Genomic DNA, 13,397 nt, shown 5'->3' on the forward strand with positions numbered 1-13,397 from the left:
ATATATTTTCAAGGACATTTTGCTTTTGTGTCTGTGAACAGCTGTATCTCTGCGCAAATACACAAATGTATGTCTTCCTTTGTTGGCACAGTCTGAGTAGTCGTCTGAAGCAAGAGGAGGAAGATGTGGGGAGGAAAGAACATTCTCAGAAAAGTCCTGTTATATGCTGGTCAAAATTCCAGAGTGCAAATACTTGAGTAACCTGCTGACTAAGCGTGTTGTGTCCTCCTCTAAGGGTTAGACCAGACAGAGGACAAGGACTTGCTACAGCTGCCAGCTGGCAGAGTTATTCCTTTAGTGCATGTGGCAGGGGCTTGTGATAGTTCCAAATTGGCACCCTGCTGACAACCTATGGTGGAGGTCACTACATTGGAATAGAAAGCAATTTAAACAACACATTGTACTAATTAAAACTTAGCTCCTTCCATGAAGCCTTTCCCATAATCCTCTGAAAAGATGTCACTTATACATAAATAAATGAATGCAATACAGCCTGCACTGCAACAGCGTTTACTCCTCTGACCCTGGGTCCTATGCGCCTGATTATAAGATAGACTGCAGCTACCCCTTGCAGCTGCTCAGTGGTGATAGGAGGCAAAAGGAAGCCCTGGTGCCTCCTGGGAGGCTAGATACAGTCTCGGTCCTGGTGCTCTCTGTGCAAGGCTAGTGCTAAAAGTGATGCTAGTATAATATAAAAAGAAAAAAGAAAAGGAGTACTTGTGGCCCCTTAGAGACTAACCAGTTTATTTGAGCATGAGCTTTCGTGAGCTACAGCTCAGGCTATTACCAGCAGGAGAGTGAGTTTGTATGTGTGTCTGGGGGGGGGGGGAAGGGTGAGAAAACCTGGATTTGTGCTGGAAATGGCCCTCCTTGATGATCACTTTAGATAAGCTGTTACGAGCAGGACAGTGGGGTGGGAGGAAGTTTTGTTTCATGGTCTCTGTGTGTATATAATGTCTTCTGCAGTTTCCACAATATGCTATGCATCCGATGAAGTGAGCTGTAGCTCACGAAAGCTCATGCTCAAATAAACTGGTTAGTCTCTAAGGTGCCACAAGTACTCCTTTTCTTTTTTCTTTTTACGAATACAGACTAACACGGCTGTTACTCTGAAACCTAGTATAATATACAGGCTTAAAAAATAGGATCATGTTTCCCTCTAGGGGAGGCCTTGGGTTGCCAACTCTGCAGGATTGTCCTGGAGTCTCCAGGAATTAAAGATAATGTCATGTGATGAAACCTCCAGGAATTCATCCAACCAAAGCTGGCAACCCAAGGCAGGCCCCAGGGAGGATAAGATTTGATTACTGATGTTACTTCTTTAGCTCAAACGATAGCAGCTTTTGCTGCTGGAGGTCATGTGTTTGATCCCTCTTGATGACTCTGTATTTGTAGCAGTGGCTTGTTATCCTGGCTTCCACAAGTGGGGTGGGGAAGGTGCTTTATCAGCCACCAGAGCAGTAGATATCCTGGAAGCAGACACCGTGGCTCCTGGTCCCAGGGACTCCCTGGATCACTCCGCAGGATATCTTCATACCTCAGCTAACATAAGTAGTGGCTAAGTCCACAATGTCATCCTTAGAATGCAAATTCCTTGGAGCAGGGAGTGTGTCTTGTGTAGAACACTGAGCCCATGGGTCAGTAGCACTCAGTGAGCCATGTGTATAGCAGCTTAGTTCAAAGGCCTGATAGAACTTTTGAGAGGGGTGTAATTAGAGTGAATTAGTGGCAGTTTGGGGAATAGAACCCTGATGTCTAGACTCCCAGACTCCTGCTCTAGGACATGCTGCCTCTTCCATGAATGAAGGTGGTAGCCTCCTCTGGAACTACACATAAACTGCTTGAATAAAGTAAATCATTTCCCAGATCTCTTTCCGTTCCCATGGGTTCCAAACTAAAACGCTGACATGTCTGGCAGTAAACTGTGCTTAGATTTTTGCTGGTTTTTTTCCAGGCCATTACCTGCCATTGTATTGCTCTGGCTTCCCCTATGTGTGGGTATGGAGAGCACAGATGGAATACTTAGGGATTTGGAACAAGGTCTCCAAATGGTAACATGGACTAATATCTGCAGAGAATCAATCCAGGTGAACACAGAGGCTCCAGCACCAAGCTCCGCTCTGTTGTAACAGATCATACTGTACTGTCTGATCCTGCTAACAGCAGTAGGATTCTTGGGCTTACAGATAAAGCTGTCTCAATCCTTAAAGCCGAGTTCACAATTTTCATTTGAAAATCACCTTGAGTAGGTTCAGAGGGTCTGGAGTATAAAACGGTTCAGGTTAATCTGATTTTCCTCATGGTTGATTCTCATTGTGAATCCATTAGCAAGGACTCAGGTTGGTGGTTTCCTAGATGAGGCTTGCCTTGAAGCAGAGTCCCTCACATGCACTGAGTTACTCCAGTCCTATTATCGGAGGAGGGGGGCTTTATTTCTGAGAGTCTCTTACCCTTCCCACTCTCTGGATGTCCCAAAGACCCTATGAAAGGAGAAAAAAATGATTTCTTTCCCCTCTTCCATTTCGTTGCTGTCAATTAAATTGAATTTATGGCATTTTCTCTGTTCTGTAATTATCCCCTGAGATTTATTTCAGATTGTTCAAGAAGCCAATTTGCCTCCAGAAGTTGCTGGCTGCTCAGTGGAGTTATTGCTGCAGATTCTGATTTGCTAGGAAAAACAACACATTTCATTTTCTTTTTTTGTTTATATTTATTGAGCCAGGTGAGGGATCCAGGGAAATTACAACCTCTCTTTCAAAGATATATGTGACCAAATTTGTCCTGGACCTGCCAAGTGCAGTGGTCCATTAGGACAAACTTCATCATAGATCACTTACAGCCTTAATTAGCCCATGTGCATGTCACATTTTGAGAGCTCTCCTATGGGACTAGACTGTATAACAACTAGTTTGCATCAAACTGAAACCAGCAATGGTCAATAGGTGTCTGCTGTTATGAATATGCATGAGGAGTTCAAGTACCTTATCTGAGTGCTGTTTTCAAATAAGTCAGACCAGAGAAAGATCAAAGAGAATACACTGAAGTTCAGCATTGATATATTAGGTGGTGAGAGTGGGGGAAGTGGGGTTACAAACTAAACGAGATCCTGGTTCTAAACCTGGACTTAGTAACATGCTCAAAGGGGATGATATTGTCCCATAAAAGGACTCAAGCATATTTTCACTCTATTATTTTTAATGACCTTGTTAAGGTGAGGGACTAATAGAACCAGCCAGTAGTAGGAAAAATGAACCATATCCATATCGCTTTGAAATCACAGGCGTCTTCAAAGGGAGTGGGAGTAGGAGTAGGCTCAATGTCAACAGACTTCTGAAAGCTCCCACATACAGCTTGGCAAATACACTGCATTGTGGATTTGCAGTGAGCTCTATTGTTCCAGTGTGCCCCCCTCTCCCACTCCTTACAGCTCTGCCAGTGCACCTTCTTCCTGCCTTCGTATAGAGATCTGTGCAGGCTGCAAAATTTGGATCAGGATCCAATGTTTGTACTACCCCCAAATTTGCTGATCCAGGAATGTGGGGTTTTGGCCACTGTAAAGACCAGGACCACTTGCAAGATTTAGATTCAATTTTGGGTTGGGATTTTGAACAATCCAATAGTTTGTCTCTTGGGATTTTTGTTTAGACTCATATGTAATTTCCAGAGCTGAGACCAATTTAACTCCTTCCCTTATTTCTATGTGTTTTTCTTATGTGGAACTAGCGTAAAGCCCAGGACCCTTAACATTCCACTAGTCCTGTGAAAAATGAGTGTCTTGGAATGGGAGATCATTGTTGTTCCATCCACTAAACGGGGATCGTCTATTCCACAGTCTGTCTGATTTTGCTCATCATTGCAGAAGTTCCCATGGTCTCTGTGGAGACTGCAGGCTGGAGCTCTGATTCAGATGTCTCTGTTGAGCAACGAGGACAGATAGTCCTGCAGCCTTGCCGTTCCATGGTTGCAGCGGTAATGGGAGGTTTGTTTGTTTGTTTATACAGAACACAGTGTTACTCAATGAAGTTCATGCTGCAAATCAGAACATCCCATATGCAATACATTGTGTTCACTATAAGAGACCCATTTAGTTTCTCTCATCATCATTTGCACTTTTTCTTTGCAGAATGAGGCTTGTGTATTTTTCGTCACATTGGGAAAAACCTAGACTTTTTGATTTACAGAGATCAGGTGCCAGTGCTTGCCAAGGCCCTTAGGCCTCACTGAAAACTGACAAATGCATAGCCAGAAACCAGTTTGGCTCACCTGTGTGTTCACATTGTTAAAATAGATGTTAGGTTTATAAGAATGTGTTCAGTGTTTGGACTTTATGAAATGCTTGTGAGTGGCTGCATTGCATTAATCTCACTTATACCATCATATCCCATGTTACAAGGTACAATTTAAGAGTTTGCTTTGTAACTATAAAAGTGTTTGCTATGAAACTGGAAACCTCCACAGTCAGGAGAGAAGCATTACCAAGTGTGAAATACTAGTTTACTATGAGAGGTGTCATCTCCTGCCCAACAAAAGAAGTCCTGTAGATGCCAGACAAACCATTGTGGAACACTGGTAGACAAAAGACTTTGTTCATTGCTCCCTCAACACCCATGAAGAACGGACATGCACAAACCCTCACCGCATCACAGAGTTTGAACTCTGGGGAAAGGGAATAAAAATACTTGACCAGAAGGCACTGTATCCCTATGCTGGTTGGACTTCAGGGAGAGGGCAAGACTTCGAAGCATAAGCAAGGGATCCCCAGATGTTTAGCTTGGGTTAGCCCTACAGGACATGAGGCTCTTGCATGTTATTTCTATTATTTTTTGGAATCTAAGACTATAACTAATTTGTGTCTGTGTTTACCTGCTTTAACTTTGTAAATAACTCTTGTTTATTTTTCTTAGTTAATAAATCTTTAGTTTATTACAGGACTGGCTATAAGTGTTGTCTTTGGGATGTGATCTGAGGTGCAATTCACCTGGAGTAAGTGACTGGTCCTTTGGGACTTGGAGTAAACTGAATATTATTGAGAATTTGGTGTAAGAGGCCATCTGTCACAAAGGCAGTCTTTCCTGGGTAGCAAGATAGACCGGAGTGCCCAAGGGGACTGTTTATGACTCTCTGTTAAGACTATTACAGTGCTTGAGGAGTTCACACTTGAGACTTTGTTGGTGAAATCTAATTATAGAACACAAAACCAGTTCGGGGTTTGTGCCCTGGTTTGTAACTGTCTGCTCTGAGGTTGGCACCACGTTCATGAGCCACTCTAGACAGCTTGATGGGGTTTTGCAAATAGTTCTGCCACTTTTACTCTGAACTTCAGATTTGATGGAACTACAAACTCAAAATGAAACATGTCTGAAACCATAATGCTTAAGTGGCTTTGGTGTGAAACCATGGACTGGCCTAATTCTGCTCAAAATGTGGCCCTGTCTCATGCAGAACTCAGCCCTGGTTTATGATCCACTAAGAAGCTCTCAGCAAATCTAACTGGATTTTTAGACTTGTTAGAAGTTATGAAAGTTTAACACCCGTTTAATGTTAGTGGTTTATATACTGTGGGTGTGTTAATTCTCCCCACCTTCAAGTCAGCAAATGGGAGTTCCAGTCCCATAAACAAAACTGGGACACCTTTAATTGGCATTGACACTGCAGTACAACACTCATGGATACTATGCTGTTAGGCACACCAATGAAAGAAGTGGCAAACCAAAGTCCCTTGTACTTGTTTCTGATGGCGATAACCTCATTATCCCAGCCAAAGTACTTGTGTTTGGTAAAACAGGTTGTGTTGTCCAAGGCAGAGTGTGAAGTATTACGGAACACATAATGGCTTCTCTGTTTGCCTGCAGTTAACTGCAGTCATAAGTTATAATATATATCTTATTTCTCAAGGCACTTTCTATACCTTGGGTATGAAAGGCACTAAATAAAACCAAACAGTCTTTTTTATATAAGTAATTACAATACAGTGGTCAGTTAATATGCAGAGACTAAACTCTAGGCTCAAATATTCAAGAGGTTCATCTATCGGCACTTATTTTAGATTAAGCGTGAGTTCTTCAAGGTGATGTTGAACAGCCCCATGGTTAACACCGCTCTTCCCATTTTCATGCTTCCTTTCTCTTCTCCTTCTGTATCTGTTGCATGCTCACTTCTTTCTACCTCTCTCCTTTGTTCTTTTCCTCTTCCATGTTTCTGAAAGTCACTACGATTGTCTTTGAAGTGGAGAAGAAAGAAGAATGTGGAGTGGCAGCAGAACAAGGAATCTGACTCTAAGCAGACTACAAAGGAAACAAGGGGCTCTCTTTCTGTCTCAAGGTGCTTCATATGAGCTCTGGGGGGAATTCCTCCCCGTCATTTATGGCCATTTGTTGCCTGCTGCTACCGCTGCTTGCTTCCACTAGACATGTAGCTTCATGAGGAGTTAGCAAGCATACAGGCTCTGTCATCCTCCAGTGCTCCAGAGGTTATTCTCGCCATTCAAAAATGCTATGCTTGGAGACTTAGTCATCAGGCCAGTCTTTGCTTAACTTTCCTATCTGTTAATCACAATTCCACATAAGGAAACAACAAAATGCCCACATCAGTATGAGATCATGGGTGTGGCTCAGACCATAGCCTCTTGCTATCAGAGTACTTTTTATTTATTTAAATAACTTAGTGCTCCCAGTGGCACATGGGCCCATCACAGAGAGAAACAAGAATCAATTTATCGCTTGGAAAGGTTTTTTAAAAGGTATAAATTAGGGCAGCATGTTTTCTTTTAGTTAAAGTCTTCCCCATAACAATGAGCTCTGCATCACAATCCACATTACAGCTGCCTCTACAAGGAGCTCCATCTTTTGTCATAGACACAATGCTTGTACTTAGTGTCTGCTTATGGAAAATGCCTGAGCCTCTTCAGTGAAAGCATCTTACTCCACAGTTATTCCTGACACTGTCAACAAGATAATTAGTTCTTCTTACATTTCATCTTTTTCTATGTACTTGCAAATAACTACCAACCATCCTGGAATAGTACCACCTTTGAAATCAGTCAGCACCATACTGGCAGTCTTCAAGCCATTTTTAAGCTGCTCACTTTTATCTTCATTCATATGTTAGACTATGAGCCCAATTCCTTGGTGTCCTGCACTTTGCACAATCACTTACACCAGTGCAAAGTGGATATAATCAGAACGGTAGTGTCTGATACCCACTTTGCAGTCACTGCAGATATATAGTGAACTGGTCCTCTGAAAAAAGAACAGGTGTACTTGTGGCACCTTAGAGACTAACAAATTTATTTGAGCATAAGCTTTCGTGGGCTACAGCCCACTCCATTGGATGCATAGAATGGAACATATAGTAAGAAGATATAGATAGATACACATACACAGAACATGACAAGGTGGAAGTAGCCATACCAACTGTAAGCGGCTAATTAATTAAGATGAGCTATTATCAACAGGAGAAAAAAACTTTTGTAGTGATAATCAAGATGGCCCGTTTAGACAGTTGACAAGAAGGTGTGAGGATACTTAAATTGGGGAAATAGATTCAATATGTATAATGACCCAGCCACTCCCAGTCTCTATTCAAACCCAAGTTAATGGTATCTAGTTTGCATATTAATTCAAGCTCAGCAGTTTCCCGTTGGAGTCTGTTTTTGAAGCTTTTCTGTTGCAAAATTGCCACCTTTAAGTCTGTTACTGAGTGGCCAGAGAAGTTGAAGTGTTCTCCTACCGGTTTTTGAATGTTATGATTCCTGATGTCAGATTTATGTCCATTTATTCTTTTGCGTAGAGACTGTCTGGTTTGGCCAATGTACATGGCAGCGGGGCATTGCTGGCACATGATGGCATATATCACACTGGTAGATGTGCAGGTGAATGAGCCCCTGATGGCGTGGCTAATGTGATTAGGTCCTATGATGGTGTCACTTGAATAAATTATGTGGACAGAGTTGGCATTGGGCTTTGTTGCAAGGATAGGTTCCTGGGTTAGTGTTTTTGTTGTGTGGTGTGTGGTTGCTGGAGAGTATTTGCTTCAGGTTGAGGGGCTGTCTGTAAGTGAGGACTGGTCTGTCTCCCAAGATCTCTGAGAGTGAGGGATCATTTTTCAGGACAGGTTGTAGATCTTTGATGATGCGCTGGAGAGGTTTTAGTTGGGGGCTGAAGGTGATGGCTAGTGGCGTTCTGTTATTTTCTTTGTCAGGCCTGTCCTGGAGTAGGTGACTTCTGGGTACTCTTCTGGCTCTGTCAATCTGTTTCTTCACTTCAGCAGGTGGGTGTTGTTGTAGTTGTAAGAATGCTTGATAGAGATCTTGTAGGTCTTTGTCTCTGTCTGAGGGATTGGAGCAAATGCGGTTGTATCTTAAAGCTTGGCTGTAGACAATGGATCATGTGGTGTGTCCTGGATGGAAGCTGGAGGCATGTAGGTAAGTACAGCGGTCAGTAGCTTTCTGGTATAGGGTGGTGTTTATGTGACCATTGCTTATTAGCACAGTAGTGTCCAGGAAATGGACCGCTTGTGTGGATTGGTCTAGGCTGAGGTTGATGGTGGGATGGAAATTGTTAAAATCATGGTGGAATTCCTCAAGGGCTTCTTTTCCATGGGTCCAGATGATGAAGATGTCATCAATGGTCCTCTGAGTTAACCACAGGTTTCAGAGTAGCAGCTGTGTTAGTCTGTATCTGTAAAAAGAAAAGGAGTACTTGTGGCACCTTAGAGACTAACAGATTTATCAGAGCATAAGCTTTCGTGAGCTACAGCTCCACTGTATGCACCCGATGAAGTGAGCTGTAGCTCACGAAAGCTTATGCTCTAATAAATTTGTTAGTCTCTAAGGTGCCACAAGTACTCCTTGAGTTAACCACGTGTCTGGTCTACAGAAACATTTTAATGAATTGTGTGATTGTTCTTTTTCCTTAGAAAATTTTAAAACAAATATGGACACAAGACAGCATTGCTTCCTTAAAATAATCAGCAGCAGAGAGTGGCTTCCCATGCTGTGTTGTGCAACATGACACTCGAAAACTCACAGAAACAAGATTGCTTGATGTGTGAACAAACTGTGAAAAGGCACTTGACTGGTTCTGGAACTTCCGCAGCTCTCTTGTCAAATGTTCCTTTTGTTGATCGGAGCAAGGGTTCCTAGGTTATGTTTGAAGTTGACTTTTAACACTGAGTGGTTGGGAATCCAGGCATGCTGAACAAAAAAACACATTTAAGGGTCTACCAGTTGTGGAAGTCTCTTCCACAGCCTTGAGCTTTACCTTTTAAGTAAACAGGAATCAAATATTCATGGGCCAATTCTGGCTTCACTCCAGTAGTATATAGGGGCTCTAAATGAATCCTAAGGGGTAGGAGAGAATTTCCCTGGTGCCAAAGCAGCATGGGGCTGATGTGAGCAGACCTAAACTCTCTCCCTCATATGCCCTGGTGTAGGTGGTATGCTGTTTGTGAGACTGTACATGGAAGGAGACGTATCAGGGACACTCAATACTGTGGAGATTCTGGGCCATAACATACACCAGAGTAAGCCCAGGCAAGGCTGCTGTATGGCCATCTGTGATGGGATATCTACCCCACCCAGGTGGTGAAAAGGTTGTTGCAGTTGGGGAGGGGAAGGCATAATTCAAGATGAAGCCCAGCTGGGGAGGAGCTGTGGGGTGTTATAAAGAGAGGAAGTTTTGGAGCAGAAGGGGCTGCAGAGATAGAGGTAAGAACTCTGCAGTTACTTTCTTGCCACTGAAGAGTGGAGAGACCTGTAGGGAACAGGAAGGATCTTGCAGGGTGAAGAGGAAGCCCAGGGAGAGAAGATACCTAGAAGAGACAGGATTGGAACAAGCTCCTGTGGCTGACCCTGTGTCAGGGTTCCCTCCCCACTCTGAACTCTAGGGTACAGATGTGGGGACCCGCATGAAAGCCCCCTAAGCTTATGTCTACCATCTTAGGTTAAAAACTTCCCCAAGGCACAAATCCTTTGTCCTTGGACGGTGCGCTGCCACCACCAAGTGAGTTAGACAAAGAATCAGGGAAAGGACCGCTTGGAATTCCTATTCCCCCAAAATATCCCCCCAAGCCCTACACCACCTTCCTGGGAAGGCTTGAGAATAATATACCAACCAAATAGGTAAACCAGATTCTTAAAAAACAGAACTTTATTATAAAGAGAAAAAAAAAGTAAAAGAAGCACCTCTGTAAAATCAGGATGGAAGGTAACCTTACAGGGTAATCAGATTCAAAACACAGAGGATTCCCCTCTAGGCAAAACTTTAAAGTTACAAAAAACAGGGATAAACCTCCCTCTTAGCACAGGAAAAATTCACAAGTTGAAAACAAAAGGTAATCTAGCGCGCCCTGCCTTATTTACTTACTCTTTTTGCAATATTGAGACTAACTTTAGGATGGTTTATAGGAGAAGGGGTTTTCTGACCTGGTACTTCTCTGCTTCCCAAGAGAACACCAAAACAAAGAGAACAAACAGAGCCTTCCCCCCCCTCCCCACACCCTGCCATATTTGAAAGTATCTTCTTTCCCCATTAGTCCTTTTGGTCAAGTGCCAACCAGGTTATTTGAGATTCATAACCCATTACAGGTAAGGAGGAATTCTAGGCTACCCTTAACTGTATGGTTATGACACCCTGACACAAGGGTAAGAACCAGATCCCCAGGGGAAAAGCCCTGGGAAATGTTACTTGTTATAAAGAGCCAAGGAAGGGACTGGGGCAAAGGCCTGAAGCAAGAAAGGTAGGAAAGAGTCTGGGGATGCAGCAGCAAAATGTCTGGCAGAACCTTTGGAACAGGTGCAGAGAAGGGCTACCAGCATGAGCAGCAGGTATCATAGGTCAAGGCAGGCTAAACCTCCCCTGACCCAGGCTGTGACCCTGCCTATGTTGCGCCCCAAGGGCCCCCCACACACACCTGAAGCTAGCTGGGGATCAACTCCTGAGCTCAGGCCCACCAGCAGCCAGGGACAGCTTGGGGCAGCGGTGGATCCAGGCATGGGGGTTTGGGCCAGTGGATCAGCTTGGTGCCCAGGGGGGCCGGCACCTTGGCCCGGTGCTGGGGCCAGCCAGGTGATTGTGGGAGGGGTCGGGCAGAGCGGGTCTCTTGCCACAAGGGAGGAGTGCTCGGGGCTCTGGAAGGGGACGGGGCCTCAGGCAGAAGTGCGGGGGGGCTTGCTTCCCCGAAGGGGGGGTTCACCTGCCACCCATAGCTACCAAGATGATCTGAGGAATGGAATACCTACCTTATGAAAGAAGACTCAGAATTTGGTTTGTTTAGCCTAACCAAAAGAAGGCTGAGTGGAGATATGATTGCTTTCTATAAATATATCAGAGAGGGAAATACCAGGGAGGGAGACGAGTTATTTAAGTTATGTACCAATGTGGACACAAGAACAACTGGATATAAGCTGGCCATCAACAAGTTTAGGCTTGAAATTAGACCAAGGTTTGTAACCATCAGAGGAGTGACGTTCTGGAACAGCCTTCCAAGGGGAGCAGTGGGGAAAAAAAAACTGGCTTCAAGACTGAGCTTCATAAGTTTATGGAGGGGAGGGTATGATGAGACTGCCTACAATGGCATGTAGCCAATCTGTGACTGCTAGCAACAAATATCTCCAACAGCTAGTGATGGGACACTAGATGGAGAGGGCTCTGAATTACTACAGAGAATTCTTTTGCAGGTGTCTGGCTGGTGGGTCTTGCCCGCATGCTCAGGATCTAACTGATCACCATATTTGGGGTCAGGAAGGAATTTCCTCTGAGTCAGATTGGTAGAGACCCTGGGAGGTTTTCACCTTCCTCTGAATCATGGAGCACGGGTCACTTGCACATTTAAACTAGTGTAAATGGTGGATTTTCTGTAACTTGAAGTCTTTAAATCATGATTTGAGGACTTCAGTTACTCAGCCAGAGGTTAGGGGTCTATTACTGCAGTGTGTGGGTGAGGTTCTGTGGCCTGCAATGTGCAGGAGGCCAGACTAGATGATCATGATGGTCCCTTCTGATTTTAAGTCTATGAGGCTGCTAATCCTAGGGTCCCTGGACTGGAACCCCATGTCGAGGGTAGGCCTGGGTTCACCTATCAGGTATGGGGGAAGGTGGTGTGAAGCCCTCCTGACATAAGGGGATAAGAATGATTTAAAACCCTGAAACAAAGATGTAAGGGCCTCTGGGCCCAGAGTCAGAGGGTGGAGACCTGACACAAGGTCTTGGAATTATTTGTTGGACTCTTGTTCATTGGACTTTGTTATCCCGGAAGGAGTGGGTCTAAAATGTGTGAACTGGCTGGAAGGCCAAAGAGGCAAGAGCAGGATGACTGTCATCCTGGGGTGCTAGGGTTCTGTCCCCTCTATCGTGTGAACAGCTGGTCATCTTCAGCACTTCATTTAGCTGGGAAGCCCCCTTGGAGTCCAAACAGGGAAAACTAGTTTCCTTCAGCCTGGCCACTCTGTAGCAAACCCATTGTTCTGAGGGTGGACCTCTTTGACTGGGAAGACCATCCTAGTTGATGACTCTTGTGTTAGTCCTGCAGGGAGTTCTCAGGCATTGCAATACTCTGTCCGTGGTCTGTCATTGACATCTCTAGGTAGGTACAATTACATACTCAAAACATAGGTCAGATTCTTCACAATGATGGTTACAACATCAGTGGAAGATCACAGTTTGACAGGTATATACCAATCTGTCACAGCAGGAGAGACCATGTAGAGGGCTTACAGCCAGAGGCTTATAGCAAAGAGGGCCCTAAAGGGTACTCTGGAGGACATAAAGCCAGTGGTTAGCTCAGGCCCTTTCACTGAACAAGAGCTTGAAGAAGACTACCGCAGACAGAGTGCCCTAGACATTAGGAATTTGTCTTTTGTGCTCTGATGAGGTGTTGAACCATTGAGAAGGGACTAATGTCTGCAGAAAGAACAACTATGTACAGCTCAGTTGGGGAAGGCATGGGGCCTTGTAGGCTAGCTAACACAGCCTGCTCCTCCAGACATAATCAGGAGCTGGGCAGGAAGTGCTGCTGCAACAGCAGGATGACACCACAAAGGGCCCTCAGTGAGACTCACCACGGCCTCCAGCTCTCCCACAATCTCCCCATCCCTCTTTCACAGCTCCTCACAATCCCAGTATCCTGTCTGAACCATAGAGTGGCAGCCATTTTGCTTGTTGGCTTAGGTTCAGTCTCATTGAAAACAATGAGAGGTGGCAGCCAACTTTTAAGGAAGCCTCAGTTCCACATGCAGATAGACTGTGAGGAAATTGGGCCATCTTGCTTCCTTTTGACTCAGGGAAAATGGGTGAGTTGATGCCTTTCATTGTTTTTTCATGAGGCAGGTAAAAAAACACCCCAAAATTGCTTGAGAAGCCCTGTGACAGGGCACCATCTGCTCCTGTCCTCTTTGCTTC

The sequence above is a fragment of the Natator depressus genome, chromosome 13 (genome assembly GCF_965152275.1).
Source record: "Natator depressus isolate rNatDep1 chromosome 13, rNatDep2.hap1, whole genome shotgun sequence".
NCBI classification, from domain to species: Eukaryota; Metazoa; Chordata; order Testudines; family Cheloniidae; genus Natator; species Natator depressus.